This window comes from Eubalaena glacialis, chromosome 6 (assembly GCF_028564815.1).
Source record: "Eubalaena glacialis isolate mEubGla1 chromosome 6, mEubGla1.1.hap2.+ XY, whole genome shotgun sequence".
NCBI lineage: Eukaryota > Metazoa > Chordata > Mammalia > Artiodactyla > Balaenidae > Eubalaena > Eubalaena glacialis.
In genome coordinates this window covers 80697326-80724440 of record NC_083721.1, presented here as the reverse complement: position 1 = coordinate 80724440, position 27115 = coordinate 80697326, and the positions used below count along the sequence as shown (strand labels likewise).

At 43.6% G+C, this 27115-nt stretch overlaps 1 protein-coding gene across 10 annotated transcripts in view; it reads left to right on the top strand.

The window, feature by feature from the left end:
• The window catches only part of LPP (LIM domain containing preferred translocation partner in lipoma), a 693922-nt gene that overhangs the window by 106972 nt on the left and 559835 nt on the right, over positions 1 to 27115 (top strand). The window contains exon 1 of one of the 10 annotated variants that reach the window (XM_061194357.1): positions 17463 to 17483. The exons of the other annotated variants lie outside the window; for them this stretch is intronic. The gene's annotated coding sequence lies outside the window, so the exon portion shown is untranslated. Of the gene's footprint in view, positions 1 to 17462; positions 17484 to 27115 lie in introns of those variants that run through there. 10 annotated transcript variants of the gene reach the window in all.

The following is a 27115-nucleotide window of genomic DNA, read 5'->3' as shown; positions in this document are numbered from 1 at the left end:
TGGTAACCATAAATTTGTTTTCTATGTCTGTGGGTCTATTTCTGTTTTGGGTATAAGTTCATTTGTATCAGTTTTTTTAAGATTCCACATAGAAACGATATCATATGATATTTGTCTTTCTCTGTCTGGCTTACTTCACTTAGTATGATAATCTCTAGGTCCATCCATGTTGCTGCAAACACACAGCATTCTTAACCTTAGAAGAAAAACGACATGCAAGGCTTCTATTCTAATTCCCAGTTTACAAATAAGGAAACATAGGCTTGGAGAGACGAAAGGACTTGCTTAAGTTCACGAAGAAAGTGGCAGAGTCAGCATTTACCTAATTGCAAAGCCTCTAGCCCCACGTCCACACTGCCCCGGCGTTGAAGTCTGGAAACTGAGATCCGCACACTCCTCCTTGTGGGAGGGAGAACTTTACATGAGCCAGTGCTGGCTCCTGCTGCCCTGGTGTCCTTGACTTGTGTTCTGATGTGGGGGATATACCTTCATTAATTACAGGATGCTGATGACCCTCCAGAAGGCATCCGCTGACAGACCCCGGGGGAAGCTGACCCTCCCTCCCCTCGCCAAGAGCTCACCCTGGACTCCCCAGCCAGAGGGAGGATTCCTTGACAAGGAGCTGGTGCCTGATTGGGATTACTGTGCTGCTTGAGTTGGACTGCCAGTCAGTTCTTCTCATTTATTTGCTGTCTTGCTTTCCTTTGAATATTTTATCCAAACTTCCAGCAGTGACTCTCAATCCTGGCTGTGTGTTAAAATCACCTGAGGTTTTAATTATAACCATGCCTGTGTCCCCCGTCTAGACATTCTGATTTAAATGGACTGGGGTGGGGCCCTGGGTATCAGCATTTGAAAAAAATAAGCACTCCAGAGGATTCTAATGTCCAGCCAAAATCAATGCTTTAGGGGCAGAAAAGCCCTCTCTTCACTCTTGTTGACGTGGTATGTTTTCTTCTGACTTCAGTGAACCCTCAATCTTATGATGTTATCATTCCACTGAGAGGTTGAATTTACTCATCCAAAGCATTCATGCTTTTTTGAGGTGGCTTAGACTTTGGAGAAGGTGTTACGGGAACAGACACAGATACTGAAATCAGTGGCCTTAGAGGACGAGAATGAGCCACTTTGGAGCAACCAAAAGACAGAGCCATGACTTTTGCCACCTCCCCTCCTAATTCGTTCTCTCCCCCCACGCCGGCACCAGATTTTCAGCGTTTGAAGCCGTGTGTTTTCTAGTTGCGGGGTATTTACAATTACTTCCAACGATTTTACTCCTGAGCCTATTGTGGCTTATTTACACTAGCTTGGATATATGTTTATATGTAGCCTCTTTACTTTTTGTTTACTGATTGAATTTACTACTACGTAGAAAAGACTGGCTTCAACTGACAAGATCACTATGCACGCAGAGGCACTGCATCTTGCTCTGGTGGAAGTACACCCAACCGCCCAGGCTGGCATTCAGAATTCTCCCCATCATCTGATGCCAGTCTTTCACTCTGGAATTAAGGCCACTCTTTACTGTCTTTGGGCTCCAGCCAGCTGAACTGTACTCTGGACCAGGGTCTGCCCGATCCCTGCCTTTGTTCCCTTCTCGTCCTGCTGGAACATTACCTCAGACCCTCATCCCAGAGGCTAGAAATAACATTTTCTTTCCTAGAACCCCACACTGCTTTGAGTGGGAGCACTTTTAGAACTTATCACATTGTACCTTGAGCTATTCTTATTTATGCGTGTGTATAATTCTTCCCCTTCTGTAAGCTTCTGGAGGGTGGGGAAGCTTCTTAATTTTGGTGTCTTCTGCTGTGCCGAGAATATTGGAGCCGTTCCCTGAATGTTTTTTGAGTAAATGTGTTATTTTTAGTTCAACTCAGCAGTTGTCCAAAATTAACCTCATGAGATGTTGGTAGCTTTGGTGAACATTTGGAGAGGTCTACCGTGATAGAGTGAAATCCGGTGACCTAGTTACAGAATATCCCCTGCAGGCTCACTGGTGAGGGAGGCTCATGTTTAAACTCCGTGAAAGAAGAGCCTGGATTTTTTATGGTGGCGGTTGTTTACATGTCTTTTAAAATGCCCCATCCCCCCTTTTTTATGGCTTCATGATTAAAAAAAGTTCTTTAGATAAAATTGGATATTGTCAGCTTTACTCCTGTAGTAATTCTAAGCAAGGTCGTTTGTTATTTGAGGACATATTGACTAAACGTTTATTTTTTATTTTTCAATTTTTAAAAATTTTATTGAAGTATAGTTGATTTATAATGTTGTGTTAGTTTCAGGTGTACAGCAAAGTGATTCAATTATACATATACGTATATTCATTCTTTTTCGGATTCTTTTCTCATATAGGTTATCACAGAATATTGAGTAGAGTTCTCTGTTCCATACCGTAGGTCCTTGTTGGTTATCTATCTTATATATAGTAGTGTGTGTATGTTAATCCCAAACTCCTGATTTATCCCTCCCCCCCTACGTTTCCCCTTTGGTAACCATAAGTTTGTTTTCGATATCTGTAACTCTGTTTCTGTTTTGTAAATAAGTTCATTTGTATCATTTTAAAAAATTAGGTTCCACATATGAGTGATATCACATGACTAAGCACTTAGAATGGGGCTGGCACCCTGCTCGGCGCAGACGTTAACCAGAGCCAGAGATGCTGCTTCCGCCCTCCGGGTCTCAGCCTGGCCGAAGCGCGCACACCCGGAAGCCGCATGTGCTGCGGTGGGTGGGTGGGTGCGCAGCGGGCACAGGGGCAGTCATGACAGTCTCTATTCTGTTCTTCATTTACCAAAATGAAGACTGCACTCGCATTGTTAGTGAGCTTCTGGACTCTCCCGATATTCCCTGCAGGTATGATTCTGGTTATTATTAAAATTAATTAATAATCAAATTAATATTAAACATAGTGGTTCTTTTGGTAAAAGTAACATGTGCTCATGTTGTAAATTTAGAATGTGGAGGAAAGTGTAAAAAAAAAAGAAAACCACTTGTAATCCCACCCTTGACAGGTCACTACTTGGACATTTTATTTGTGGAATTCTGTTTGGCTATGTGACCCCAGGTTTTTTACCTGAACTCACTCTCCACAATCTAGTTCTCAGCTCTACTTTGTATAATATTTTTAAAGCATTTGAGATTAAAAAAGTACTGTATTTCAACCAAAATGCACATTCATCTCTTTTGACACAGGCTAACCTCATACACACACACGCACACACAAAGGGGAATGATCACTGTTGTTGAGAACCAACTTCTCATTTTACAGATAGGAAAACTGAGGCCTAGAACTTGTCCAAGATCACATAAAAAAAAGTGGCAATCGACACTTCAGCCCAGGTCTCCTGAATTCCGGTCCAGTGCTCTTCCTACTCGACAGTGATACCTCCTTACTAGGTCATAGAAGCAGTGGTGGAAAGAGAAAAGGAAAAACACGTCAGTTCTAAAGAGTGCAGGTTTTTTCCCTGCGTCCTCTCTCAGAGCTATTTTTGTGACTATTCAATACATGTACAATGCTGCCTCTCGCAGCATTCTGGCTGGACCAAGAGGCCATTCACTGCTGACTGCAGACATGCTCTCCCTCTACGGCAGGCTGCATGGAATCCTGGGCCCAGAAAGCAGATGGGAACAGACATTTTCAATCAAATTTCAGGGTCTGAGTGTACACAGAAAAAAATTACTGCGTATCCTGTTCAACTTGTGTACTTAATGAAACAGTGATGGATGAGCATGACTGACTGGGGGTGGGGCAGGGGGTGAAGTTGAGGTGGATTCATCTTAGTCTGTAATTCATTCATGAGCTCCAGTAAGTCTTATACACAAATGCAAATTATTCATTCTCTCTAAATGTGACCCTATTATTCTAACTACCCAAACCTTCAGGTGTTTCCTTTTGCATACAGAACAAAGCATGGACTCCTGCCTGGCATTTGAGGCCCTCTGATCTATCCTTGACACCGATATAATATGGAGATGTAATAAAGCAGCAGTTAAGAGCCAGACTTGGCAGCCAGGCTGCTCCACCACCAATTAGCACTCTTACCTGGGCAGGATACTGCACCTGTGTTTCAGTTTCCTCATGTGTAAAATGGCAATAAGATTGTTCTGGGGAGTAAATGAGTTAGGATTTGTAAAGGTTTGCCAGTGACTAGGTCCTAATCCATTACATAGAAAGTGCTTTCTTTGTTTACTAAATGGGTACCTTTCCAACTCCTCCACTGATAGCATTTCTCTTTTGCGCTAGACTTCTGGTCATTCCTGAGACAGTCCCCTCATTCTCCTGCCTCTGTGCAGCTGTGACCCTTAACTTTAACATGTTGGCTCTCTCATTTCATGTGTGTCCAAATCTTAATCATCCTTTTAAGGCCAGGCTCAAATGCACCTTTATCCATTTCTTTCTTCACTAATTCACATATTCTTTATTCCCTTAAAAGACTTTTTTTTAGAGATTCTGTTGTGTGCCAGGTGCATTATTTAGGAAGGCTTCCACGGTTCCTGGAGCTGGGGGAGGTCCATCACTTCTGCCATCCCTCTGACACATCACCATCGACGTTGCTTTACAGTTTTGGATGGGTTTGTTTGATCTCCCCTACTAGAATATTATCTCTTTGAGAGCAGAGTGCTTATTAGTAGGTGCTTATTAAGCTATATTTAAATTGAATAAATGAATGAATAAAGTCCCACTTTGTGGGTATTTATTACCTTCTAATAAAGGCAAGAAAATAGGAACAACACTGTGTGTTGTTCTGTGTGTGTTGAAAATAGAACCAACTTCTCATTTTACAGATAGAAAAAAATAGGAACAACACTGTGTGTGTTGTTCTATCTGTAAAATGAGAGAGAGAGAGGGAGAGGGAGAGGGAGAGAGAAGGGATATTTTGAATGGGAAGAAGGATGAGGCTAGTTCTGAGGGCAGAGAACCCCTTCCAAGTTGAAGAAGGGCAAAAAGACAGGAATGAAAGGAAAACTGCAGAAGTAGAGAGAAACGGGATGAGAGAGAAGGTTATTCTCTGAACTGTAAAGCAATCGCTCCAAGAAATGGTTTTCCTTAAGTGGTATAAAATGTGAAGCGAATTGGGTCTCACTTTTCCTTTCCCTCTTTAGGAGGTTGGAGCTGATTTTTAAAATGAGGTGGGGGAGGGAGGTGGAGTTTGGAGAAGGAAAGTGAAAACTGTTTTCTGAAGTTCTCTTGCCAAATAGCTCCCTGGAGAGAAAGTTCAGAGGGAGGGCCTGCCTAAGCAGACTAACTCGCTCTTTCTTTCCTCGTTGTCCTGGTCACTCCCCCATCCCTATTCTTCACTTCCAAACATCTTCTTTCCTTCTTCCTTTTTTTTTTTTTTTAAATCGTGTAAGTATTACAAATGAGAAGCTGGAGGAAAATTAAAACGAAACACAAGGCAAGCAGATAATTTCAGTCTGCAGTTATAAAAATGATGTGTTTTAGATTTGTTTTCCTGATCTGTTTCCCACTGGGAGCTTCCCCTCCTGCCACCCCTCCTCATTTCTTTTCCCAGACTTCCACCCACTTTCTGAGTCAAAGCCGGAGAGGAGACTGACCACACAACGGGATTTGAGAAGTGAGCAGGGCAGTTTTCAAGTGCTGATTCTAGAGGTTTAACATGAGCAAATTCCTGGCCTTTTTCTGAAGATTTTTCAGCTGACTTTTTTTTTTTTTTGGGGGGGGGGGTCTCTCAAGTTTACTGCTAAAGATGCTTTGGTGTGGAAGGCACCAAGTTTCAGTGATGGGCTTGCCTTGACTGAGTGCTTGGCATATGCAGGCCTCAAGCTATTGGCGGGGGATGCTGAGATAGGAAAATTGGACTTCTGACTGCAAGGGCTTGGCTGTGTGTGTGTGTGTGTGTGTGTGTGTGTGTGTGTGTGCACATGCGCACTGTGTTTGCTGTGGGGATTCTGGTTTCTGGGGATGGAAGGGTGGGGGGGGCCAGGGAGTAGGTAGATTGGTTTGCCCACAACTGATGATCACCTCCTGGACGTGCTGTGTGCTGCTGCTGGGGAAAGCTTCACTGGGGGGTGTGGTGTTGAAAGGTCTTGAAAGATGGCTAGGACTTTAATACACAAGGAAGAGAGACATGCGTCTTCAAGACAAAGGGAACAGCAAAGGCATGGGAAGACAGAGAAGAATGGGGCGTGGCAGGCTGCCGAGGTGAGGAACCATAGAAGGGGTAAATCCTCTACCCCCCTGTATGTCTGGGTTTTTTTTTTCCCTGTAAGCAGAAGGGAGGGATTATGAGTTTTAGAAAGAGCTGTGATAGGATTACTCTGGTGCGTGTGTGTTTTACTTTGCTTTTACTTTTTAATTTTCCGAGTCTTTTTAGGAACTGTGAGGCAACCTTGACTCTGGGAAGTGTGCACTGCCTGTCTTTCTATGTCTTTTCTTTCCTGTTCCGGCCTGGCCTGGGGCCTTGTCTGGCTTCTGATAATGAAGTGTGGCAGGGCCGGCTCCTGGGAGCCGATGTGAGGTCCGAGCAGACCCTGGGCCTGTTCTTCACGGTTTCCCATCCTTTTTCCTCCTCTTTTTCTCTCCTCACCCCCAGCAGGAGCAGCAGCCCTCCCCTCCCTAAAATAAATAAACCAGTCGCTCCAAAAGGTTCCAAGCACATTAGTCACATATCCCAGAAGTTTAATACAGAATTATTTTGACAGTGAGAACAAGAAGTGTTTTCTAGTTGAACGCACAGAACTTGCTTCTTCCAACTGGGCTTTCTGCCGCAGAGACAGATGATATGTTTTTTAGATGGATCAGCCGTGCAGGAGACTGCGTCGCTTCCCTTGGAAGCATGACAAATTGCTCACTACCAAAAGTGGTTGGGGAAAAGATGTGAAATGAGAGAGAGAGAGAGAGAGGGAGAGGGAAATCGCATCCTTATTGAGAACATAACTTTCTCCCTAATAACTTCAATCAGCCACTGAGAGCTTTCTATGTGTTTATTTATTTATTTGGCCGCCCCTGGAGCTGTGAAGTCCTTTTTTAAACCCGGGCTTACGGGTGTTCTAAAAGATGAGGACAGATCGAGTTATTGCAATGCGGGTGGATCTCCAAGCATTCCAGTTGAATAGCTCTTCCAGAAATATTTCTTGACTCACTAATTTAGCACTTTCTGTTGCCGTTACTAAGCAGATTGGAGAGTCCTGCCTGCGATTTCGCCAGACTCCTCTAGGGTTGACGTGGATCCTCTTATTCCTATCTGGCCCGTGGAAAGGTGGAGGAATGCAAAGCTGAAGTCTACTGGCGCCCAAGAGGGACTTTAACCTGAGCTGCCAGAGTGCCATCTGAAGAGCCAGAGAAAAGTGTGTGCTCTCCTTTCCCAGCTTCGCCCTTCTCCTTCAGGGCCCAGCCACCATGCAGGAAGAGCTTTCTTCCAGGGTGGCTCACCTGGGTGTGAAGACCCAGAGATGAGCGTGGAGGACAGAAGTTAAGGAACTTCCAGACCTGGGATACCTGTCCTTCTGGCTCCCATTATCCTCCACTTCTTGCTTCTCAAATCTTTCTAGAGATTTCCAGCCTTTTGGGAGGGGTGGGGCAAGTTGACCTCTCTGATTGCAGTGCATGCTCTCTGGAGCGCTTTTAACCCCTTCTGATTGTTTCTCATTAGCCCCTCATTCCCAGGCCTTCATCCAAGAAACGTCTGTGTGGTCCAGACATTAACTGGCCGTATGACCTTGGACAGTAGACTCATTAGGCCTTGGTGTTTTCAGAACCTTTCCCTTCATGGAATTCTTTTTTAAACTCCTCATGAAATATCATGGGAAATCCCAATGCAGGTCTCCCCTGCTGCTATCCAGAAGTAGAGTGTTCGTATAAAATGTTTTATGAGCCTAAATGGAGTAAAGCGAAAATCCTCTTTGGCTTTCTTTTGGTTAGTGAAAACAAATGTAATGTAGGTCTTTCATAAAAGCAAAGTGCTATAAAGAAAACTTTCGAGAAGCAGAAGATACCTGAATATAAAATAACCAAAGTATAGTTATACAGTGATGCTGTTGTTAAATGGTTAAACAGGCTTCTATCCAGGGCCAAGTTATCGTCCAGAGCTCTGTGCCTCTGTGGAACGCACTTTGAAAACCATTGTAGTGGAGGTGCTTCAAGACTTCTGGCAGCCCTGGTGACCATGGTTCTGGCTTCTTCAAGCTTTCTGCCTTTCTGGACATCTCTCAAGTTTGAGAAAGTGGCACCTGTACAGATGAGGAAGATGGGCCCAGAGGGAGACTTGATCTTACACTGGCTGTGAAATCCCACGTTTTGAAGGCCTTTTGGCTTGCTCATTTCCGGTGATTGTTCTCAGGGGGCTACTCAGCCCCCAGGCCTCCTCACCTGGGCCTGGACCTGTGCCTGCCCTGGCCAGCACCTCATAATTATTCATTGCACTGCACTGAGCAGTCATCTCAGTCAATTCTTGCCACCATTGTTGGACTCACAGCCTCTGTCTCAGGAACATTATGAGAGGAGTAACATGGCATTCAAGGCATTTTTAAGGAAACCTTTTTTTTTTTTTTTTAAATGCTGAATTTGCTTTTTGGCAGAAAAGTAAAGCATGGGCCATCTCTCATTTCTCTATTGATACTTATGCAGTACCTACAATCGTATGACACTCTACTATTCCCCAAAGAAAGTTCTGATCTTTATGATCATACTTTACATTTTCACATTGCAAGACAATTTCTAAAGAGCTTTTTTTTCTAGCTGAGATCTCACTTGAGCCTCACAATAATGCAGATGCAAAGGAGGCTCAACGAGGTAATACATGTGGAATCAGAGTTAGGCTCATGGTTCCCAGTCAGGTTGGGAAGAATTACAGGGATGTGAACCTTAGGCTCCGTGACTCATACCATTGTACCAAAGTATTCCTTCTCCTTGTAGCAGGAATTATGACTGAATATGCTACTAACAGCTACTGTTTATTAAGTGCTTATTTATGTGTCAAACACTGCTAGGGAGACACTTTGTAAAAAGCTCATTTAATCTCTTCAGCTACCGTATAAGGTAGAAATGATCATGTCCAGTTTGAAGATGAATCGCTGGAGATATTGAGAGGACAAGTAACTTGCTGAAGGTTCCTCTTCACAGAGTCAGTGGACCTCGTGTTCTAACCAGGACTGCTTGCCTCCAGAGGCCTTTCACATAGAGGATGTGATCTCTGCCCATCCTTGGTCCTCACTAGGGAGACCAAAAGTGCTCTCTTGAAAACGACAAGGCTAGTTTGTGGGTGATCACACGCTACAGTGAGTGCTGCGTACTGTTGAGAGTTAACAGGTGGCCATTTTCTCTCTGCTCTTGGAGCTTGTAACATCTTTATGCAGTCTCTTCTCCTTTCCTTTTAGATTTTATGTGCTCCCCATGGGAAATTACTGATCTGTGCACCATTGGGCAAGTCATTTCTCTTCCTGGGCCCTTGGTTTCCCCGTCACTCAAAATAGCTTTTCTTTCCTGATCTTTCTGTCCTAAGTTTACATGTCCGGGGAATGTGCTTATTGAATTCTCTTTGTATAAGTCCCTTCAAAAATATTGTTGGGAATTATAGATGCTCAGTAAATGCTTGTTTTAAATTGAAATGATAATTGCAGGTAATGCCAGTTTTCAAAGAGATGTTCTGCTTCTGAAATGCCATTTGCCAAAGTTCGAAAGTCAGACACCACGTGAAGAGGTAACTAAGTTGTATCAGGAAAGATGAATGCCTAACACATATTCTGATTGGTTTGCTGGTGGTGTCTTGCTTTTTTCAGTGTCAATTTTGTCTCTCTAATTCTTGTGTTAGGACAACTATCCTCCCCTCCCCCAAGACACACGTCAGCATGCGCACGCACAGGCACACAGACGCACAGACACACACACACACACACACACAGAATTCTTGAGCAAGAGACCCTCTTACATTTGTTAAATTGGTCACTTTCTCCACAGAATCTGGTTAGCATACCTTTGGGTGAGCAAAAGAAAAATCTTTTTCTCTGTGCCAAGTTCAGGGTGTGAATCAATTCTCCTTGGCTTTTGCATTTTAGTAAATGTTTCCTAGATGGATTCATCGAATTTCCAGTAAAGACAAACAGCTCAGAGAGCAGATTGCTTTCATACCCGAGGCCTGAGTTCTGTGACCCAGGCATTGGAGCTCAGTTCCATATATGGCCAAAAGAGAAACAGGGTGAGGGAGCGGAGGGAGAATACCAGACATAAAATGCATTCCTGAGAAGTGTGCGTTCGCAACTGACAAAACAGGACCCTCGTTGGCTTCCATCTTCTGCAGAACATGAAACTGTGACGTTTTCAGAAAGAAGCCAATGTTCCAAGCATCTGCCACAGGGAACAGTTTATTTTCCCTTTTCTTTTTGGTCACATGTAGGTTTAATTTGGAGTCAGTGTTGAAGTCAATGCTAGCAAGGAATGAGGACTCAAAAATTATTCTTGGAGTCAGCAGATGTGGGTACTCAGCCCAACACGACCGCCATCCAGCTGTGAAACTCTCTCTAGCTTGTTTTTTCTCAATGTCAGAGTGACAGGGCTGAATATGATGATCTCTGAGATCTCTACTATTTCTGTTGTCTTTGGTTCTAATTTTGCCTGAGATTTTCCAGTTCCTGTGGAATTCCCCACAGAAAGTAGTTTCTAATTCTTCCAAATACTTTCTGTGGTTTGAACTTAAAAAGACAAAATAAAAACCCTGGTCTTGAATTTTTCTTTGTGATTTCCTTAAATATAACTTGGACACATTGTTAACCTTTCACTTGGCAGATAGCTTCTTGCTGAGGGTGGAGATGGTTGCATTTACTACATCCTCATGGTCTTTCCCCTCTGCTGGTTCCTCTTGTTGTTGGAGAAGAAATTCAGGTATGCCCAACACAGAGCTGTAGGAACAGGTGTGCACTTAGCAAATGCAGCCTTGTAATGGCCTTATCAGTTGTCTGCGTCTTTTATAAATTCCGTCTCCTCTGTGGGAGAAGCGGGACTGGTACGAGGCAGCTCCAGAAACTTCCTCACACCTCAGGAAATGGAGCTAGGGATGTGAAATTGAGGTGTTGGCTTTCCAGTTAGTAATTGGATGAGTCACTGGCCTGTCACAGATGTTAAGAAGATTAAGAAGAAATAAAAATACAAAATTTTGGCCCTCGAGAGGACCGCAGTCATTTCTACTTTATGAGACCAGACATGATTTCTTTCTTTCTCTCATTGCTCAGTTGAGATAAAGGGAGGCTTCTCTGTTCCCTGACAAAGCGTTCCAGCCCTCGGGCTTTCCTGTCTTGATGGCAGCCCATGCCCACCAGCACGCTGAGCGGTCGTGGAAAGGTGCTGTTTGGAGGAGCCCACGGTGGTTCAGCAGGCATCCAGGGGAGCCCCTTCTCCCTGCTGAGGCTCAGCTCTGGCGCCGCTCTGCCTTGCTGCGACGGCCCCTCCGATGGGACCAATAAATGCTCCTGCATAGCCGCCAAGTCCTAGGTGGTGGAGGAGGAGACAGGCAAGTACTGAGAAAGCAGAGAGCGATTGCTCCAGAGAGAGTGGGAGCTAAGAGGTCTGTGTTCTGTTGGCACCTGTGCCGTGAGCTTTCTTTGTGACTTGGTCAAGATGCTTCAGGTCTCTAGGCCTTCATTTCTCCATCTGGAAAGTGAAATGCTAGTGGGCCTTGGAGGGTATTTAATTGAACATATTTCCAGATCGTTGCTTCATGTCTCATATTGCTCCTACTTCATATCCCCAGTCATACTGAGCTCATCAGCTTGTACAGAGTTCTGACCAGGCCTCCTTAACGTCCAATAGAACAAAGACAGGATGGCTCCTCTGTGGGTTCCCACTCATTATACTCTTTTGACCAAATTTTTTAGCAAGGCATTCAACTCCCTTCACAGTCTAGTTCCAGCTGATGGTTCTGGGTTGGGGAATGGGGGCTTCAGCAGCCTTTCCTTGCATGGGTGGCCTTCATCTTGACTTCGAGCCCTCTGGTGCCACGGAGGTAGGTGTGCGTATAAAAAGAGGAGACTGCACACGATGATCAGGCAGCGTAACTGGGGCTGGAGTGGAATTGAGAAGAATGAGTCAGGATCCTGAGCCTCTGTGATAGACTCTACCAGTGAGTTAGGGGATATTTAAGGAAACTGAGCACAGTGTATCTTCTTCTTTGGTAGAAAGCATACATTGTAATGGTTACAAATGCTTGGTACTATTATGAGAAAACCACAGGGAAGACCAATCATATAAACAGTAATAATTTATTGGCTGTGACTGATCCTTCGGGGAGTATGATACGTGATGTAGGTTTCCACAGGGCTTTCCAGTGGACTAACCCTTTTCCATACCCATTAACTCATCAGATCCTCATAGGTGAGGTGGCAGGCTAAAGAATATACCCTCACTTTACTTAAGAGCAAACTGATGCTCAAATAAAGTTGAAGAGGCTGCCCAGTGTCGCAGGGTAAAGAGATGGCATGGCAGAGATTTGTCTAGTGCTTTTATGCCTGCACTGTGTTTCTTTTTGAAGCTTCAGCCTATCCAATAAATCAGGATAAACACATACACACACACACGTACACACCCACCTCCCCCATCAGAGGATGGTAGAAGATGGTATTTAATTAGTTGTGAATTGTGCGAGCCATAATATTCGGTGAATCAGTCTTGGTGATGAGTAGGGTGGTGTGACAGTCAGTTCACTTTCACAGCTGAATTCTCAACTAGGGCACTATGACAGGGAACAGAACTGAGGATTTCTAGTTTGGGACTGTTCATTCTTGCATGTGTACTTTCATTTACTTAAGACAGCAAAGAACTAAAAATTATCAAACATTTAATATGTGCCAGGTTTAGTGCTAGATGCTAATCCGTAGAAGTGAATCATAAACCAAGGGTTGGGAAGGACTTTAAAATGTGTGTAGAATACCCCATCTTTCCTCTCATCCATCATTCCCTCCTCTGTTATTCTCATCAGGTGATATGTCCAACTGAACTTGACTACTTCATGCGATCTCTTATTGTAGGGGGTAGTTGCTCCAAACACTTTGATACCCAAACTGTTTGTAACTTCCATCAGTGTTAATTTATTCATCTGTTAAGTGGCTTTATGAAAATGGAATCCTTCTCTTAAATTTATGTTTTCTTCTTAGAGTAAGTTCCTTGGGTTGGCTGACTGCTCTTGAGAGAAATTATTAACTCTCGTTTCTCCTAAAATTTCCTCTTACATGATTTGGGGCTGCTTATCTTGATTCTGGAAGGTGAAAATTGGGGAAATAAGCCCATATTGTATTCTTTCAACTCCATTTTTGGGACCAGAATTATATCTGTATAATTGCTCAAATTTTGGATCATGTAGGAACATGTTTCTGCACATGGTATTTGAAAACTATTTATACTTTCTTAGAAATGCAAACTCTTCAAGTTGGAAGGGAGCATAAAGATTCCCTCAGATAGCCCTAGACTATAAATTCCTTGAGGTCAGGAGCTGTGTCAGATATATTTCTGTACCTCTTACTGCCAGTGCCAGGGGGCCTTGACAAAAGAATTGGATTGATTGGATTTCTCAGTTTTCATGCTTTCTTTGCCCCTTCCTCAACTTGTTCAGTCATTGGGAGGAGTTGTATGGACCCATTGAGTGTGATGAATAAGTAAATCACGGGGTTAACCCCCCTCCGCTAGGGCTTTAGCTGTGTTTAGATTTAAGAATGCTGGGTAACTCATAAAACAGGATTCCAAAGCACTTTGCAGATAGAAAGTGCTTCATGTGTAATAAATAATAACAGGCTATAGAAACTTCTGATAGATCTTATGGTGGTAGAGTGAAATGGTTGGTGTTGACCCCTTTCATCATTTTGCAATTAGTGTTTCCATCTTCAAGTCACTGAATATTCCTCATTGTGGGCAAAGTTACTTTCTGAACTGGCTAGGAATTAAGCCTTCCAATTATCGTTAGGAGAGGGATCGAAGGAACATCATGAAAATTGATAGGCAAGTCTTTAATTGATAGGCAAGGCTTTAATTCCATGCTTAAATCCAGTCCTTTCTGGATCCTGTCCTCTTCCTCAACTGTTATGTCTTTTACGGAGTCTGTAGTCACCTCTATTTTACTTCCAGACCATCGGTATTCTCAAGCGATGGAAAATGGCACCTTTCTCCAAAGGAGACAGTGGAATGGTCAGGGCCCGTCCTGCCTTTGAACCATCAGTATAAGAGGGATTTCATCCAGGGAACGGCCTGCCTTTCCTTTGTCCTGAAGCGTGGGTCAGTCTAATTCAAATTTGGTGAATATACGGTGACTGCCCACCAGGAACCATGAACTACGTTTTCACCTGTGTTATCCCACCTTATGAAAGTGAGTGAACTGAAGTATAAACAGAATCTTGCTGTTTTTCTTGGTGACTTGCAAAGCCTCTTTCTTCTCAGCAACAGTGACCCACTGTAGCTGAGCATTATTCATTCAATTAGTAAATATTTATTCAGCACCTACTATATTCCAGGAACTCTTCTCAGTGCTGGTCAGCGCATAAAACAAAGTCCTCTCAAGCTAACATTTGAAGGATTTAACACAAGTATGATTTTTAAAAAAATGACTTGGCAGAAGTATGCTTAAAGAAATAAACGCCACAAACAACACACCAGCTCTTTCCTTCTGCCCTTTCCTCCTACTCTTTCTCTTATCTCTCATTTTTTTTTTTTCTCTTCATAACCTGACTCAACACCCTTTATTCTCTCACCCTGTCTGACCGAGAAGCCCGTATTTTCTTCATTCCTTTCTTTGTCTCCTCTTTATGTCTGCTTGTGCTTTGTACATGGGGGTGCAGGAGATGAGCCCTGATGCTGGCTTGCTCCCAACTTTGTGCTCACACCCTAGCTTCCCTGTGCTCCTGCTTCACCTCCAGGCATGGAGTGGTGGGTAGATGCCCATGCTGCCAATTGGAACCTGGAGGGAAGGGTGGCTGGTGGCTCTGGAGCTTTTGGTTGCCCATCCAACAGCACTGCATTGTCAGGATCCTGTTGAAGAGATGGATGTGGCCCCAAATGCTAGGTGCTCCAGCAGATTATCAGCTCATAGGGGCTTCTCTCAGGAAGTCTTCCTTGATTCTCTCTTCTCAATTCTTATCATGCGTCTTTGCCAGAACAGAAGCTCAGTAAATTTAGTTTCTTTTGCTTCTCTGAAGTCTCATGTCTCTTTATCTGGGCTTGACTTAATGGGACTTACTTTTTAATTTCATGGTTCTTGTGCCCATTTCTTATCTCCCTAGGAAGCATGGACTGTGTCCATGTGTGTTAAAGTCTGTTAAATGAACTGGGGGTGGGAGGGGGAGCATTTTACAAAAACTAAAATTTGTTTCTTGTTTTGGGATGAGACTCTTGGAGCCACATTTATTACTCAATCCTAGATTTTAGTGGCTCAAATGCAGAGAGCTGACCTCTACACTGATCAGGTGGTTGAATTTTCAAGTGCTTCTGGATTTCCACTCAAGTCTGAGGTTTGCAGATGCCTGACCATTTCTGGGTTATTGTCATCTACCCCTAAATCTGATATTTGGGAATGCGACCATGATAACTCCCTAGTAGATACAAAGTAGAACTGGTAGGATAGAGCTTTTCTTCTCTGTTCCCATGATCTTGACCTCTAACATCATGCTTTACTTTTTTTTAAAAAAAAATTTATTTATTTATTTATGGCTGCATTGGGTCTTCGTTGCTGTGCGCAGGATTTCTCTAGTTGTGGCGAGCGGGGGCTACTCTTTGTTGCGGTGCGCGGGCTTCTCATTGTGGTGGCTTCTCTTGTTGAGGAGCACGGGTTCTAGGCGCGCAGGCTTCAGTAGTTGTGGCTTGCGGGCTCTAGAGCGCAGGCTCAGCAGTTGTGGCGCACGGGCTTAGTTGCTCCATGACATGTGGGATCTTCCCGGACCAGGGCTCAAACCCGTATCCCCTGCACTGGCAGGTGGATTCTTAACCACTGAACCACCAGGGAAGTCCCATGCTTTACTTTTTGCCTTTTGTTTCTGTGCTGGATTCCAGCCCCCAGTCTCTCTGGTTAGCATGATAACTCATGTTTATTGCACATATACTAAATGTCAGGCACTGACTAAATTGCTTTCCATATTTCCTTTCATTTAATCCTCAAAACCAGCCTGTGTAGTAGGTAGTAGTATTATCTATGTTGGATGGATGAGGAAATTGAGGCTTAGAGAGGTTTAAGTAACTTGCCCAACATCACACAAAATGTGATGACAGGGTTTGGGTTAGAAGTCAAATCCCTCAGGCACCAGCTTTTGATTTCTGAATTACTCTACTCACCCCTGGTTTCCTCTCCCGCCCTTTTCTGCTCTCCTTGCTTATGAGAGTCAAGGACCAGGTATTGGATGGAAGGAATGCTCTGTCCTCACTTCTTTGTCCCATTGGCACCTGTAGCCAGAGCGCTCTATTCTTCTGACCTCTCATCAGATTCTACATTGGCTCTCAAGGCTGAATTTGCTGACAGGTACCTTCTAATGGGTTCATTGTTTTTCATGGTTTACTTGGTTTATCACCAATGAGGGACAGCTTGACATTTACTTGCCTGTCTATTGGATTCTGATCTCCTTTCAGTGTTTCTCCACACTTAGCAAAGACTCTATGACCGTATGAACTGATAGCAAGTTCCCTCCTGCATATCCATCATAATACACTATGTTATAATAATATCTAGAGGTATAGTTGAGATTTTGGGAGCAGTCTAAGAAAAGAGAGTGAAGTTTGGAGAGAGGCGTGGCCTTCACGTCTTCTGGTGGATGATGGTGAGCACAGCCCAGCCCCTTGAAATCATTTGCTCTCCAGGGACCTGCCTCAGCCTGGGGCACTTACATTATTAGTGCTTAGCATTTTTGTATTACTTTACATTTGCAAAGTGCTTGCCAGTGATTTATTAGCTGTTCTTGTTTTTAATAGCCCCTGGAGGTAAGTTGATATTCAACCTTCTGAGAACATAAATGCATAGAGAAGGCTCATCTCATCAGATATTATTGGATCTGGGGTCAGGACTTTGAACTCCTGGGATGAGGCCATTTGGGGTCATTGCCTCGTGAGGATTAATAGGAGACCAAGTGGACTTTACTTTAGCTCCCAGAGTCTCTAAGGCAGAGGTGGAATGATGGTAGCTATTTAAGGAAATTGCCTAGAAGCCATTATCAAAGGACCTGCATTCCAGTCCTGACTTGGCTGTTGACCATCTGTATTGACCTTGAGCCATCGCTTTGCCTATCTGTATCTTGGATTCACTCTCTGGTAAAACAAGGGTCATCTCCCAAGTCCCTTTAGATCCAACATTGTATTAAATATAATTCTATGACTTTGGACCCCTTCTTTGGAAGGGGTAGTTGGTGAATGATACGACAGGGAACATGGGTATAGATCTCAACCATTAGGGATGTATATTCAAAAGGTGTTCACCTTCCCTTTTCCAGGATCCAAGGACAACCTGACAATGATAAGCCTTCAGATTTATTTGAAGAAGCACATAGTCCTCATTCACTGTAAAACTAAGGTACTGAGTGGAGCTGCTAGAGGAAAGCCAGACTGGAGCCAAGAGCATCAATCCTGTGTCTTATGGATGTTGTAGAAAGTAATTAGTAGGCTTGATTATCTAACTGGTTCAACAAACGTTTTGGGGATATGATGTAATGTGAGGAAACATTTAGTTGTCAGATTTTAGGGCTGTATCAAATTTATTCTTGCAGGAAAAGTCTAGTTGTCCTGGCAACCTGAAATTGATTTTCTTTTTGCTCTTGTCAGCTGAAACTGGTCCCCTTTGAATCATTCCTCTAATTTAATATAGAGAACTGTATGTCCTCACCTGGTGACCAAATCGTTCTTAATGACAGGTAACCCCAGCAAATGTTTCCTCTTTCCTACCTGAGCCGGAGGCTATAGTTTATTACTGCTTTCACCCCATGTTGTTCTCTTTGTGGTTATTTATTCATCCGTGGAGTCAGGTGAGGAAGTAAAGTGGCATTCACTTAATTAAGAGTTCAGTCAGGCCTGTAGAGCAATGATGTAATTGGCAGCCAATCACAGCCTTTCATTTCCAGTTACTTCTTGGACAGGGATGGGATTAGAATGGGCTCCAGGGGAGGGAGTCCTTTAGTGTTCTGTAACCTGGGGAGGGTGATGTAATGGCCCAGATGACTGTTTTCTGCCTCTGTCAGTCATCTCTATCAAGGGAAAGGGGATGATCTGTGAGCTAGGAAGGGTAGAATCGACGTCATTAAGAAGAAATTGATGTCCTCGACGGAAGAGGAGGTTGCAAGAGAGCAATCTGCTCTACTAAATGATTTCAAAGTTCATGGGCCACATGTACTGCATCTCAAGATACAGAGAACGTCTGATGGTGACTGTGGAAAGGCTGCCAGTAATTCTGAGGAAACCTGGAAATCAGCAGAAATGCCAGAAGTGAGAGATGAGGAAATAGATATCAGTTATCAAAAAAACAACCCAAACAAACCAGTATCCGGAGTCTAGAATCTGCTGACTTTATTGTGATTCCCCGTATAATTCTAGACTTGCTTTTTCGACAGATGATTTATGAGTCTTTGAAAGGAAGCTGTGTTCACCAGGAGCTGGAACAGGGTCACCTCGCCATTTCCCTTTTTGTTTGAGTTAATCAGCTGGTGGATTAGAGTGATAATCATAGGCATAGTGTAGACCGGGCAGGCTCTGGAGTCAGGTCGTCTGGGTTTAAATCCAGCATCCTCTGCTTAGTAGCTACACGACCTTAGGCAAGTTGCTTAATTTCTGTGACTCAGCTTCCTCTTCTATAAAGTGGGGCTAATGATAGAACAGAGAAAGACTCTATGAAATAATGCATGTGAAATCCTAAAACAACACCTTGCACATATTAAGCATTCAGTAAAGGTTGCTATCGTTACTCGTAGTAGTAACCTTTGAATTTAATAAAGCATTTAAAATCTTTTACATATTTATAGATAAGATGGAGACATGTAGGGTGGATTATGAAACAGGCACTGGATTAATTTATGGGTCCGTGAATGAATACACACTTTTTAGTAACATGGGTAGAGAAGCTTGAAACTTACATTGCAAGGGTGAGGATGCAGGGAGTGAGTGAGTTTGTGAACCTTTCTGCAACTTACCAAACCCCTTCCTACTCCCTCATCCTTTTTTCTCCCAAGAAGGAACCATCATTAAAAATTTAGTATGTGTCTAGTTTTCCCCTGTACATTTATATTGCTATAAATATGTATTTATTTCTTGGTTTAAAAAAAACCTCAAAAATTATTTGTAAAAAGTTTACATTCTTTGTTTTTTCAGAAGAATACCAGGACTATCAAAATTGAAACAGTCACTTGGAGCTGCAGTGCCATGTTTGACTTATTTATTTTTTTAGTTGAAGTATACTTGATTTACAGTGTTTCAGGTGTACAGCAAAGTGATTCAGTTCTATTATAGATTCAGATTCTTTTCCATTATAGGTTATTACAAGATAGTGAATATAGTGCTCTGTGCCATACAGTAGGTCCTGGTTGTTTATCTGTTTTATATATAGTAGTGTGTTATCTGTTAATCCCAAATTCCTAATTTATTTCTCACCCTTTTTTCCCCTTTGGTAACCGTAAGTTTTTTTTTTTTTTCTATGTGAGTCTATTTTTGTTTCGTAAATAAGTTCATTTGTTTCATATTTTAGATTCCACATATAAGTGATATCGTATGATATTTGTCTTTCTCTGTCTGGCTTACTTCACTTAGTATGATAATCTCTGGGTCCATCCATGTTGCTGCCAGTGGCATTATTTCATTCTTTTTTATGACTGAATAGTATTCTGTTGTATATATGTACCACGTCTTCTTTATTCATCTCTTGTTGGACATGTAGGTTGCTTCCATGTCCTGGCTATTGCAAATAGTGCTGCTATGAACATTGAGGTTCATGTATCTTTTCAAATTAGAGTTTTCTCTGGAAATATGCCTAGGAGTGGGATTGCTGGATCATACAGTAACTCTATTTTTAGTTTTTTTTAAGGAATTCCCTATGTTTGACTTATGTATAATCATTCTTTATCTGTAGGCAGTGGTACCTATACTGTGTTCCCTTCTCACTGTGGCCTTGGGAGACTTTCCTTTCTTCCTTCACCTACCCTTCCCTTCTCATCTGTTCCCTCCCTTTCTTCCTTCCTTCCCTCCCTCCCTGGTTATCTACCTTCCTACCTTTCTTCCTCTTTTCATTTTTAAAAATCTCTGTCCTTAGCTTAAATTGGGTCTTAGTGACCATACTTTGCATGATGTTATAGGCCTTTGGAGAATCAGGCTTTGGCCACCCAGTTCCAGCTCTGAATTGCCAGGTCTCACCAATATATTTTCTTGGGCTTCTGTTTCCTTGTCTTTAACACTGGAGGTTGTGGTACCATGTCCAGCCTCAAGAGGCCATATTGGGGCATGAGTGAGTGATAACATGTCTTTCCTTGTTCTGTCTGTGGCATTCTAGGAGGTTGGCTTGCATACACATGCACATTCCTTGGTTTTTTGGAGGGGTAGGTTTTATTTTGGTGGGGTGCCCTGAGAGTAGTGAGCTCACAGCCTCTGTCATGAGACTTGCCTTGTGTTTTTCTGGCCTCCCAGTGTCCTTAATATATGTGATAAGCCTGCACAGGGCCTTACCCGATCTGACTTCAGGCTGCCTTTCCCCCTGCTCCCTGACTCCCCCTATCTACCCCATGCTCATACTCTTCATCCCACATGGAGGGCCATTCTGCCTGGCTGGCTATGGATGCCGGGCAGCATCCTTCCATACCTAGCTCAAATTCCGCCTTCTCAGAAACATCAGCTTTCCCATTTGGAATCAGTCTCTTGGCTCCTACCTTCCCCATCCCATGGTTTGTATTTTCAGAAACGCTTTCTCAGACCATCTTGTATTTTAATGGGTGATATCTGTTTCTGAGCTCTGATCTGCAGAAGACGGGTATCTCTGAGCCTTGGGAGCCTAGCTCAGTAGCTGGCATTTTTAGGCACTCTGTAAATATGTGTTAAATTGAATTACTCAGGAGGCCTGAGGGGTTGGAAGGTTATCTACAGTTAACCCAAGGAATTAGAAGGGCTCCTGGGAACTGATTTAGGGACCTATAGCTCTTAAGAGCAGCTATCAGCTTTTCCCCCGGCTCCTTCTTAATCCTGTTTTTCCAGAGGCAGAGGGAAAGGTGATGTCTGCTTAAGATGCTGGTGACATTCCCAGTGAGATAGGTCAAGATGCACCATCTCTTCTTCTAGCTCTCAAGTTCTTGGTGTATCAACCTTCCTTCTATCAGAAAAGATTTCCTTTCTAAAAAAAAGTTTATTTATTTATTTATTTATTTATTTTTGGCTACTTTGGGTCTTTGTTGCTGTGCGCAGGCTTTCTCTAGTTGCGGTGAGCGGGGGCCGCTCTCTGTTGCGGTGCACGGGCTTCTCATTGCGGTGGCTTCTCTTGTTAAGCCCGTGCGCCGCAACTACTGAGCCTGCGCTCTAGAGCCCGTGAGCCACAACTACTGAGCCTGCGTGCCACAACTACTGAAGCCCGCGCGCCTAGAGCCCGTGCTCCTCAACAAAGGAAAAGATTTCCTTTTGAAGAGGAGGAAGTGGTTTATGTGATGACCTCTGGATTTCTGACTTTGGTTATGAACCTTCTTGAAAAAGACTTTGCGGTTGCCCCTGCTACAAGGGAGGTGGACAGGTCAAGGTGTGCTTTGTGAAACTGAGTGAAACTCCAGCCTTGCTTTGTGACTCTGACCCTTGGGAACAGTCCAGGGTCAGGCTGTACGCACATGGCGTGCTCCAGAAATCCACCTTCCGCCATCACTATTGGGATCTTAACTCAATTGCTGCTTGTGAAACACCTTTTCCTGACTTGCAGTGCAGATTCTGCATGGACTACTGAGTGTTGCTTCTAGTGACTCATGCATAGAAAAACCCTTTATGTTTAACACATCACAGATAGAGATAGAGACTTTAGGTGTGAAAAAGAGGTGTGATACAGAGGAAAGAGAAAAAGAGCAAGTCCAGGACCCCTGCTTCCAGTCCTAAATGTGCCAGAGACATATTGTGTGGCATGTGGCCTTAATTTCCAGATCTGTAAAATGGGACACTAATAATTACTAGGAGGGGTTGTTATGTATGTTAACTGAGATTATCTAGGCAAAGCATCTGGCAGAGCACCGGACACGGTTCAACAACAGAGAATCTCAGTGAAATTGTATCGACTTGGTTATGAGCCCGTTTCCAGTAGCTGTTTGAATTAAGATGATTTACATAACTTCAGTGAGACTGACTTACTAAACCTCTCTGAGCCCCAATTTAAATGGCTTTTATTTGGCATTAAATATACCTTGCATGCTCAGTTGTAAAGATTAGAGAATGTTTGTAAAAGCCCTAGCAAGGTGGTGTTTCTCAGCATCTGGCCCAGGGATTGACCCTCCCCACTGCCCCAGCTTCTCTGGAGTGGTGAGATGTACGCTGTGGGGCGATGTGTCTCAGAGGTGTTGACTGAAGTTCCCCTTAGCGCCATACTTCCTGTGTCCTGGGCACAAAACCTTTCTCTCTAGAAACCAGACCTGTAGAATAGACTTAGTTATGGAGATGCTGATTTTAGGAGGATACCAACCAGAGCATGTCTGGAGAAGTGCAGCCAGTCCAGTGGAGGGTGTTTTAAGAGCTTTCGTTTGTTGGAGAGCTGGCAGTATTTCAGTTAGGGAAAGGTGGATGTCAGATGTGAGGGGAAGGTTGAGATTGGTGGTGGACAGAGAAGTCAGTGCTGGTCCAGGGTGGAGGTGACCAGGCCTAACAGAGGAGAGTGGCAGGTGAGGATGGAGAAGTGGGGCTTAGCAGAAGGAGGGTGGGAATTAGGAAGCCCAAGGAAGAGGTGGAGGGTTCTGGTCAGAGTATTGGGTGCAGAGGCTGGAGACACATGAACAATTATGGTGTAGCTGCGGGACTTCGCAGGATAAGCAGGACAGGGGCTTTCTGTTGTTACCATCCCACTAGGGAAAAGAAGGGATGGTCCTAAGGTGTGTGTGTGTGTGTATGTGTGTGTGTGTGCGTGTGTGTGCGTGCATGTGCATCTGTGTATGTGCATGTGTGCATAAGTGTGTATTAGGAACAGGACCAAAGAGGTTGGGGATTTACCCAAGGCCATGCAGCTAGGAAACATCTTTCATTTGCTTAAAGCGCTAAGTTTAGTAATGACTGTGAGTGACAGAAATGGGCAGGGGGAGCATGTAGGGAAAGGGCCTCAGCCCCATTTCCTGCTCCCTCCCAGGCAGGTAGTGAGTAGGAGTGTTAAGTTTCACTGTTTGATAGCATCACCTCCTCTGCTTTCCCAGAAATTATTCCTCGAAGTATGACTCGAATCGTTACTCTGTTGGGAGATGTCTCAGTTCAGAGCTGACTTTCTGCTGTGGTTGTTTACTAAAGAGATGGTGGCCCTGGCAATTCAGAGGTGGCTTAATCAAGTGGAAGGACAGGGGGCCTGGGTCTGGGTGCTGGGCCTGCTTTGTGAGACCTATGAAAATTGGGCGAGTGAATAGACTTCTTAGTGCATGGCTTTTTGATTCCTACTTGATGAATTTGTTGTGATGATGCTTTGCAAATTGCAGTGTTGGTCCTCGTATGATAAAGATAAAGGGGTGTCTGGACTTTCTAGGTGTGTGAAGCAGAGGGGGAGGTAGCGAGTTGGTCAGCTCCCATGGGTGGTGTGGATCACTAATATTAAAGGAATACCAGAATTGTCTTTTTTTTGGAGGTGGTGTGTCTTGGAACATTATGATTAACGCCTATAGAATCTACTGGCTCTACCCTGCCTTGGGCTGACCACCTGTACCAGCATTTCCCCCTAACCCCCAGCTATGGGCTGAGGATCTCCTAGCTCTTGTGTTATCTGGGGGGAATTTCTGAATTTTTAGGCCTTTACGTCTTTATCTGCAAAATGGGGATAATAATCAGTGCAGCTTTGGCTGCATCGTGAGGATTTGCTGAAGAAAGGGATGTGAGGGCCCTCTGTAAGTTGCATTGAACTCTGTATTTTTGAAGCCCATTTTCTCTCTCTTTCCCCTTCTGCTAATGGCCAAGGGACATCTTTTGTCTTGAAAAGGCGAAGCGGCACAGAGGAAGAAGCGGGGGCTTATAGAGGAAGGGGACTCTCCAAGGCCCCAGAGTGAATTGGAGTCCTGGGATCTGTGCCCAGTTTTGTCACAACATGTCAAATTCCTCCATTCCGGGCAAGCCTGAATTTTTCCATGCCTACGACCTAGCCGGGGGAGATAGAAACTTCTGGAAGGGGTGTCACCCTTTGAAGCCTTGAAGGTGGTGGGAGAAGTCACTGGTGTGGCTGCTGCAGGTGTTGAGGTTCCTGTTCGCTGCCTCTCTTGTCCAGCAGTGACTGGTAACTTGGGTATTGGGGTTTGGGGTGAGTCAACAGGCCCACGACCCAGAGGACCTGAGTGTGCTTGGCGGCGGGCTGGAATTAGTCAGAAGGCAAAATTGGTCATCCTAACCCCAGAACCCGCGTACTCTGGCTGGATGAGGAAGTCCTGTCTGATTCTTAATTATCTTATCTACAGCAGCTTCTGGAGAAGAGGATTTTCTCTTTCCTGCTTTATGGGGTTCATATGGAAATCAAAGGAAAGAAGGATTTTTTTAATAAGTGATATTGCAATATTCAGATAGCACTAGTTTCTGCTGCTTAAAATAGGCAGCTGACTTCTCTTCTTTGCTCCCTCCCAGAAGTAATGTATTGATACCAAAGAAGAAAACCAATTAAATTCCTGAGGGCAGTTGGTAAACAGTCCAGTCTTGTTTATTTTTTTGTGTTTGGTGTCTGAGGTCTCTGAATTTAAGCTGAACCATTTCAAATATATACTGGGGATACACGGTAAGGAGGGACCATGTAAATAGAAATCAAAGCACAGGTTCAAGAATCTCAGGTTCCCACGATGCGTCTACCTTGGCTTATAATATTTCATTCTTCATAGACACTGGGGCTTTGGCCCCCATTTTTTATGTGTGCCGTGGAGACTTGTTTCTCAGAGAGACTTGATCATGGGGCTCTGAAGGTCCCTTTGTAGGAAACTGAGTCCCATCAAGTCCTCCCATGGAGGAGATGGCAAAACTCAAGATGAGAAGCCAGCTGTTTGGATCCTCAATTCCCTGTTCTTTCTGACACATCACTCTTCCCTCCTGTCAGGTGAAGAGAGAAGCCAGATGGTTTGACAAATGGTTCTTGTTGCTGTCAAATCTGCCTCCTCTTTCTGCTCAGAAAGACAGTTCTTACCTTCCCTTTTTGGGGGGCTTAGATGGGATGGGCAGAGAGGGAGGGAGGTGCAGGAAGAAACACATTTTATTGCCCGATTCTTTCTGTGGCAGAGATGACCAATACGTTCTCATTTCTCTGTCAAGAAGCAACGCTGAGGCAACGAGGAATCTTCACCTTGAATTTAAAGCACACAGAGGCCTCGAAATGGCAGGCTGTATTAGGAGACCACACTGATTTCATATATATTCATCTGAAAAAAAACTTGTTTAAGATGCCATATCCATAAATACTAATAAGGCTGTCTGATTCCAATTTTCAGGTGAGATTAGCATTTCATTGAGTATTTTATCTGTCAGATTCAATACTCGACGTACCATCCTCCCAGGCTTATTAGCATAATTGCTGTGCTTAAGCAACAATAAAAAATTCAGCAGTAAAATAGCAGTTAGTGCAGGCAATTTGTTATCAAAAGCTTTTACTTAAGGACAGCTCCAACCTGCATTTATTAACAAGTTAGGGTTATAATTTATTTTTATTTAGAAAAACAAAAGGGAAGATTTTTGCTTTTTTGTTGTGGAAATAATAGAGAAATTAAAAAGCATCACCTCTCTGGAAAACTGTCTGTATCCCTTCTTCCTGTGCTGAAAGCAGGCTAGGATGGGCGTAGATTCCACTTCTGAGGAACGGTGGCTCTGATGAAAAGTCGCTCTCCTCGGCATTGGAATAAACGGGTTACTAACGCCCATTTATGTTTGTACAGATGTTTCCAAAACACTTTCATATCTCTTTTGTTGCTTAGATCGCACACCAGTCCTGAGAGGGCTCCATTCTGAGCATAGGAGACTGAGTTGAAATGGCTTGTTCCAGATGGGGCAGTTGGATGGCACAACACAGCTGGGCTGCAAATCTAGTCCTCCGGCCCCCAGGGCCCCGGCAGCATTGTGACCCTTTGCACGCTGCCCAAAACTCCTGGTGTGGGCACCCCTTCTCCCGCCCAGTGGTGGATGGTTTTCATCTTAGCTCTTTTTCATATATGTGCGTGTGTGCATGCACACGTGGACACACACCTAAACACACATACACACACACCTATACACACACACACACACATTTTTTTCCTTTCCACCAAATTTAATTATGTACTCTTACAGCTGTTTTTCCTTTCATGTCCTGGTTGAAGCAGTTCTGCCATATGAATTTTCTTTTAATGTCAAATGTCCTCTATTTCTTGTATTTACAATCTCCCCTCCCATCTCTCTCTCTCCCCCTCTCTCCCTCTCTCCCTCCTTCCTTCCTTCCCTTTCTCCTCTCTTTTGCTCACTAGTGAATGACTGAGGAAAGCCCTGTGATTACCATCTCTGAAGGACCTGATGCAAAATAAATGATTTTATAAGTAATGGTGTAGTCTTTGTAGAGAAGACAGACAAAAAGTTTAAAAATGTGGAGGTTGGGAAATCATTTTTCTTCTTTATTTCTTGAGAAATGTATCAGAAATAAATAAGAACATTCAACTGAGGCCTTTTAGTGTGTTTTAGGACTTCAATTATGGGTAATAATTTTCACATTGAAGGTAACATTTCTGGTGAGAATGGACAACCGAAGCTCCCAACCTTTCAGAGAAGTTAGCATCTTAGATTAGCATCTTAGATTTTCTTTCCTCAGTAAGTTCAGAGAAGGATCATATGATCCTTGACTCTGAACATCTCTAATGTGCAAGTTATGTGCTGGCCATGTGGTGGGGTTTAGGGACTGAGTCGGAGAGGGCTGTGAGACAAGACATGTTTAGACCATCAGAGGAAATGCACAACAAATGAAGATCATTTTTGTCTTTGAGCAGCTATTATATGACTGGAACTCTACTAGGAATTGTTCTTAGATTATGC